Source organism: Rattus rattus, chromosome 3, assembly GCF_011064425.1.
Source record: "Rattus rattus isolate New Zealand chromosome 3, Rrattus_CSIRO_v1, whole genome shotgun sequence".
Taxonomy (NCBI): domain Eukaryota; kingdom Metazoa; phylum Chordata; class Mammalia; order Rodentia; family Muridae; genus Rattus; species Rattus rattus.
In genome coordinates this window covers 103,089,387-103,096,925 of record NC_046156.1, presented here as the reverse complement: position 1 = coordinate 103,096,925, position 7,539 = coordinate 103,089,387, and the positions used below count along the sequence as shown (strand labels likewise).

Genomic DNA, 7,539 nt, shown 5'->3' with positions numbered 1-7,539 from the left:
CCGAGAGTCTGACTCGGGCTTGGTAGCGAGTGCGGCTCCGCGACTGAGCCAGCGCATCTTACGTTTTTTGGGAGAGAATAGTGTTCGGATAAGCCTGAGGAATGCAGCGCATGTTCAGGAACAGGCATGCACAGTGAACCGGGTTCTGCTCTTGACTTCCTTCCTGTGTAATCAGAGTGAAAGAGGGGCAGGGTCACAGGTGAAGAGCCAGGTTTCCCTTGTGGCCTTGGTTTCCCGGGTGGGCGTGGTTGCCTCTGGTCCACGGTGCCAGCTTCCAGACACCCTCCCCTACCATATACGACACTGTGTTACAGCCTGGCCTCCAATTTGCTATGAAATAGGGGATGACCTTGAGGTCCTATGTCCTCCTTGCACTAACTTCGCCAGTGCCACCATGCCCATCACAAATCACATATATGTAATTTCATTTAAAAACGTTTATAATAATAATTAGTGTGTGTGTGCGCGCGCGCGCGTGAGTGTGTGCATGTGTGTGTACACGCACGCGCACGCGCGTGCATGTTTCAGAGGAAAACTTTCAGGAGTCAAATCGCTTCTTTCACTGAGCTCTGGGGATCGAACTCAAGCCTTCAGGCGCGCTGGACAGCCAGACGTCAGCCTCGACACAAGCGCTGAACAAGTGTTTTAAGGAGCGTTCCTTCTTCCTCACCTTCCCAAAACCTTATATTTTTAAAGATTCTTCTGAAAAGGACATAGCTAGGGTAGTTATAGGTCCTTGATGTACTTCGTTTGGAGAGCCATTTATCATTGTGAAACATGGTAAGTTCTGCACTTGCCTTTGTGCTCTCTAACATAAGCAAGCCCAGAAAGTACAGACTGGCATGTCTGTACTTAACACAGGTAGGACATTAGGCAATGGAAAAATCGTGGGCTCAGCAGTTCTTTCGTTTATGCAGCCAAACTAACACACCCTGGAAGTCCAACGTGAATTGTGTAATCCATAGTAACTACTGGTGAATTAACAAAACGATTAGAACGCCAATCCTTTGTTCTCACTGCTGAGGAGGAAGCAAAGCCTACTGTGCTCAGCGGCTCGTTGGTCTAGGGGTATGATTCTCGCTTTGGGTGCGAGAGGTCCCGGGTTCAAATCCCGGACGAGCCCAGCTATTTTATAACTTTTTTTTCTCTCTCCGTTTCACTCTCCATCTTCTCAAAGTAGCCGACAAGTTCCTCCTGTTAAAGCCACAGGAAAACAAGGACGAGAAGAGCAAAAAATCCTCCCGCCAAGGAAAAGTCCTTCCGTGAAGCTAGACAGAACGGGGAGGTCTCAGTTCCTCACTACCCAAACTCTAGGATCTTTCCCACGAAAAGGGGAACTGGTGGCTTTGATCCGGAGAATCCAGAGACCGGTCCAGCCCAGATCTACCCGATTTTCTCAGGTGAAGGAAGCCTGTTTTGGAGAGAGATTCCCAACTCTGTACAGAGAGGTGGCTAGCACACAGCGACTGTCCCGGGGATGGGAGGAGCATCGCTGACTGGGCCCAGGGGTGCACCCTGCGCGCACCCTTTCTTCGCCTCTTTCTAGGCCACGGGCTGGAGAAAGTTCTCACCCCTGCCTCTGGTCCACACACAATCGTGGGCTCTCATCATGGTTTTATCAAGCGAAGTACAACACACCAGCGGGAAATGATACATCAGGCAAGCTATACCCCAAGGTGCCGCACCGTAGGCTAGTGGCCGGGTCTGGGATTCTGGGGGTGGAGCCCCAAGGAACCTCCACGCAGGCACGGCCGGATTCTTTGGACGCCCGTCTGTCCGTCACAGAGACTGTGATCTTCAGACCGCGGGCTTCCATATGGGCACTGTGAATCGCCAGCCAAGCGCTGAGTGGCTCCTTGGGCCAAGATCAAGGGAACGTGACACTAGCCGACCTCCTCACTTTGCTTGTTGGGGAGTCCCTCTGTAATTACAGTCTTTGAATTCACCCTTTCGGGGCGGGTCTGAAATCTGACTCTTCTTCCAGCTCAGACTTTCAGGTCCCGCCCCAAGACGCCTCCAGGGTCATACAGTGGACCAGACACATCATCTTACATGGCTCGTTGGTCTAGGGGTATGATTCTCGCTTAGGGTGCGAGAGGTCCCGGGTTCAAATCCCGGACGAGCCCATCTTTAACTTCCATCAAGATTTATCTGGCAACGAACTATCTTTTAAAAGAGCTAAGACTCTGCTGGCCAGGCATGCTGTTAGAGATGAGTCTCTAGTTACAAGTGGTTCAGACTTCTGCTTGCACTCCCACCCACAGCGCTTGACTCAGGAGCCTAGAGTTTTAACATTTTTGAAAATTAAATTATGTCTTATTTTATTATTTTTTGGGGGTTGGGGCGACGCCACTGGGGGGAATCAAAGAGCTCCTTGAGGAAACCAGTTTTCTGTTTCCACCATGTGCGCCCCTGGGGATGGAACTCAGGTGGTCCTCCGAAGGAACCAGACCTGATGGGGGAGCCTGGAGCCTGAAGGGAAGGAGTGACATGTTATAAAGCCACTCGGAGGACTCCAGCCAGCCCCACGAGGAAGTTTATTTAGGGTTAGTTATAGGGGAGAAAATGGACTGGAAAAAGCCAATTGGCTGTTAGTTTCTTTTTTTTTTTTTTTTTTTTTTTCTGCTACCCGACAGTAACTCTGGGAACTCAAGTAAGCTGGTCAAGCACTATCAACCCCCGCTATTTATTTAATTACATCTATCTATCTATCTATCTATCTATCTATCTATCAATCATCTACTTATCTATCAATTGTGTGCGTATGCTTGTGCGTGTGTTTACAGTGTGGAAGACAACTTTTAAGAATTGGCTTTCTCCTTCCAGGACACTTTGTGGGGCCTGGGACTTGGCGGCAAATCTCTAACCACACAGCCATCTCCACGGCCCTGATTCCTTTTTGTTTTGCTTGTTTGTTGCCTTTCTTTCTTTCTTTCTTTCTTTCTTTCTTTCTTTCTTTCTTTCTTTCTTTTTTCTTTCTTTCTTTCTTTCTTTCTTTCTTTCTTCCTCCCTTCCTTCCTTCCTTCCTTTCTTTTTTAGTTTAGTTTAGTTTTGTTTTGTTTGTTTTGTTTTGAGACAGAGTTTCTCTGTGTAACCCTGGCTGACCTGGAACTTGCTCTGTATAAAAGGCTGGTCTTGAATCCACAAAGATCATCTGTCTGCCTAAGTCTCTCAGGTGCTGGGAATCAAAGGTGTGCATTACTACACTCAGGCCTTTTTTAAAAATAAAATACTACTACTACTACTACTACTACTACTAATAATAATAATAATAATAATAATAATAATAATAATAATAATAATGAGGAGTAGAAGGAGTTGAAGTATCACCTAGCACATTTGGGAATCAAAAAAGTGGTTAATTTAATAAGTCATTAATTTCTATTTTCTTGAAGGAAGAAAAAGGTTCTTTAGAAGACAAAGCTTTTGCCTAATAGGCTAGCTATATAATTTGTAGGGTTTGGTATAAAATGAAAATGTAGGACCCTTCATATAATTGATAAGTTATTTCTCTGCCAGCAGTGACATGAACCAGTTCAAGCCACATTAGGATATATCAAAGGCAGGTTATTGAGACACTGCTCTCTGGTGGGTTCACTGGCTCCAAGGATCACCATGGAGAGAGAAGTGGTGGTAGGGGGAATAGAGAGAGAGAGAGGGCACAGAGAGAGAAGGGAAGGAGGAGAAGAGAGAGAGAGAAGGAAAGAGAGGGAATGATAGAGAAAGAGAGATGGAGATGGAGAAGACCAAAACATCTGGATTATATAGGGAAGAAGAGCCCCTGGACTGGAAAGTTCAGAGTTGGGGGCAGGGTAAGCCAGGTAGGGACTGAGGGATGCTGGGAGAACCTGGAGGCCAGGTCTGCTTTGGTAAGTAAAGTATGCGCCTCAGTCCCTTGTCCTGGGGTCCAAAACCAAACAATAATAATTAGAAATTATTAGAAACTTTGTGGTTTTTGGTGTGGTTTGGTTTTGAAGTCAGGATTTCTCTGTGTAGCCCTAGCTAACCTAGAACTCTCTCTTTGTTGACCAGGCTGGCCTTGAACTCAGAGATCTGTCTGCCTCTGTCTCCTGAGTGCCTAGAATTAAAGAGTTCTTGTTATTTATGTGTGTGCATTTGCTGGGTTGTGTGTGAGATAAAGGGCAGAGCAGAGGGATATTTATCATTACCCCTCAACACTCTCTTCCCATTCGCCGACTGATGCTTCCCTTGGCTTCTGCACTAGTTGTTTTTTGTTTGCTTGTTTGTTTGTAGTTATTTCAGAGGCAGGCTGAATGCATGATTCAGCACTTACGGAGCCCCAAACAGTGGCCCCGGACAATTAGAGACTAGCCAGCAGATGTCAGGTGAAACCTACTGTACCTCCTGTCTTAATTAGGGTTATTGCTGTGAAGAGACACCATGACCAAGGCAACTCTTTTTTAAAAGATTTATTTATCTATTATATGTGAGTACACTGTAGCTGTCTTTAGACACACAAGAAGAGGGCGTCAGATCTCATTTACAGATGGTCATGAGCCACCATGTGGTTGCTGGGATTTGAACTCAGGACCTCTGGAAGAACAGTCAGTGCTCTTAACCATTGAACCATATCTCTCCAGCCCTCAGGGTAACTCTTAGAAAGGAAAACAGTTAACTGGGGCTGGCCTGCACTTTAGAGGTTTAGTCCATTATCATCATGGAGGGAAGCACGGCAGTGTCCAGGCAGACAGTGCTGAAGAAGTTGAGAATTCTACATCTTGATCCAAAGGCAGCCAGGAGGAGACTGGATTCCACATCCGGCATAGCTTGAGCATTTAAGACCTCAAAGCCCGCCTCCACAGTGACACACTTCCTCTAGCAAGGCCACACTTCCTCCATGGGTCAAGCATCCAAATACACGAGTCTCTGGAGCCCAATCCATTCAAACCACCACAGCCCTTTATAGACAGAGGGACAATCTCCACTACCCTTCTGATTTAGTGGTCAGGTCTACCTGGCACAGAGCCCACATGGTGAGTAGAGGCTCCATGTTGAATTGCAGGTTTATTGGCACAGTGGCTATTAGAGCACTGTAGTGACGCCAAAGTGCCAAGAGCAATGGGAGCAGTTGATGGGGATCGTGGGATGGTGCAGGGAAAAAGGACTAAGCCTGTGTCTTAGGGTTTTTATTGCTGCAGTGAAACACTAAGATCAGAAAGCAAGTTGGGGAGGAAAGGGCTTATTCAGCTTATACCCCCATACACTGTTCATCTTTGAAGAAAGTCGGGACAGGAACTAAAACAGGGAAGGATCTTAGAGTCAGGAGCTGAAGCAGAGGCCATGGAGAGCCACTTGTCTTAGTGAAGACTTTATTGCTATGAAGACACACCATGATCATGGCAGCTCTTACAGAGGAAAACATTTAGTTGGGGCTGACCTTCGGTTCGGGGATTTAGTGTCCATTATCATCACGGCAGGAAGCATGGCGGCATGTATACAGACAGGGTGCTGGAGAAGGAGCTGACAGTTCTACATCTGGGTCGGCAGCCAGCAAGAAGGGGCAGTGAACCACTAGGCCTTGCTTGAGCTTCTGAAACCTCAAAGCCCACTCATCCGTGACTCACTTCCTCTAAAAGGCGACATTCCCAATAGTGCCAGCCCCTGTGAGTCTATCGGGGCCATTTTCATTCAGACCACCACGGTGCTGCTTACTGGCTCGCTTCTCATGACTTGCTTAGCCTGCTTTCTTGTAAAACCCAGGACCACCAGCCCAGGCATGGAACCGCCCACAGGGGGCTGGTCCTTCTCCCACCAAAAACTAATTAAGAAAACACCATCAATTGGATCATATGGAGGCATTTTTCTCAATTAAGTTTCCCTCCTTCAGATAACTCAATTCCGTGTGTCACATTGAGCTAAGGTTACACAGTACGTCCCACTGATGGCAGTTGTCACCCTCAAAGGGTAAACCCTGTGTACATTTCTTCTCAGCAAGAGACTATACTGGGGGGTGGACACACTGCGGGTGCACACTCTGCACGCCACCATTACAGAGTTTCTCCAGAGTGCAGTGTAAAGGTCACCATTGTGAGTGGGGAGGACAGGAGCCTATAAAGTTCCTGCCCTGAGCAGACCTCTAAATCTCAAACTGTACCGACTGCCTGGAAGTCTATGCTGAAATTACAGAAACTTTAAAGGAGCTAGGAAGATTAGAGGTTATTTGCCCAGTCCGAAGACCTTTCTTCTGCTTGGTGTGTGGCCTGTGAAGACTCCAGTCAGCTCCTAGAAAGACTTCAGATGTAGAGAGCTAAGTAAGGTAAACCCCCATCTACATCATTGTGCCGACATTGCTAAGTAAGGTAGTTCTGCGTCTATACCACTGTGCCCAGCATTGCTTTTATACCAGAACAATAGATACAAGTAGTGGGATCTTTCTATGCTGTGTTGCAGCTTATTTTTCTTCTTTCCTTTTTTCTTCTTCCTCCTCTTCCTCCTCCTCTTCCTCCTCCTCTTCTTCCCCCTCCTCTTCCTCTTCTTCCTCCTCTTCTCCTTCTTTTTCCTCCTCCCCTTCCTCTTCCTTCTCCTCCTTTTTGTATTCTCTTGGTTGCTGAATCCCCCAAGGGTCAATTTACATGCAGAGGAGCTTCTGAGTACTTATGCAAAATTACCTTCTCACGCTACCTATATGGCAAGGGAAGGTAGCCAGAGCCCCTGCTCTCTCCTCCTGCTCTCTCCTCTTTGTGAAACTTTTTCACAAAGCCTTTGTGAAAAGACTTCCAGGTGTGCACCTCAGGGAAGCAGGATGGGCAGTCAGTCCACACAAAGCATGGGCGAGCTCAGCTGTGAAATTCCTCAGAGCATTATACTCCAGTAAGAGGCACATCAATATCACACCCAACAACTTAGTAAGAATGTACCCCTGGTTGTTGGTACCAAAATAAATAGATTGCTCAAGAGACTCCTGAGTGAGCTATGATCCTTGCAAGGTAATCTTAATGGTCGTATCCCTTTGTGTTAGAAGTCACCAGATGTTTGGGGGACTATGGAAAAAAACAGCCAGAGCAAACAGTTCTAGCAGCGTTTGGGTCCTACTCATGGAAAGGAAGGAAGTCAGCGCACAGTACCAGGACAGCAACTGCTGAATGACTGTGAAACATTCCAACAGGTGGGGCCCAGTACCCCAGTAACAGTGAAAGCTGCTTATCCAACGGAAGGCCACGCCTCTTGCGCCAGCAGCACAGAATCAAACTTACCAGAGATGGCACACACATATACAGCAGTGTGGTGCCACGTGTTTCCAAGTCCTGTTGCAAATGCCATGCAGCCCGTGTCGGCACCAGTGTTCTTTCAAGCTTCTAAGCCTCCCCCATAAGTGAACCAAGAGCTAAGAGAGATAAAGTGCTAAGAGGAACACACCATCTGTCTGCAGAAGAAAGGGCACCGAACAGGGCTGGGTGGCTGTTGAAATGCAAATGAACACTGACACCATGTGGCTGGAGTAAGGAAGCAAGCGTGTGGGGGAAAGTATAGCCAGTGGACTGGAACGAGAGCAGAGTGGGTAGTACCAGTTCATGAGAT

General features: G+C 47.2%; 2 non-coding genes across 2 annotated transcripts; both read left to right on the top strand.

Moving 5' to 3' along the window:
- Nucleotides 1-1,051: 1,051 nt before the first annotated feature.
- On the top strand, nt 1,052-1,123 carry Trnap-ugg. Its single transcript has one exon. It is a non-coding gene; the product is annotated as a tRNA-Pro (tRNA).
- A 931-nt stretch (nt 1,124-2,054) lies between these two features.
- On the top strand, nt 2,055-2,126 carry Trnap-agg. The gene has a single exon. It is a non-coding gene; the product is annotated as a tRNA-Pro (tRNA).
- The last annotated feature ends 5,413 nt before the right edge of the window (nt 2,127-7,539 follow it).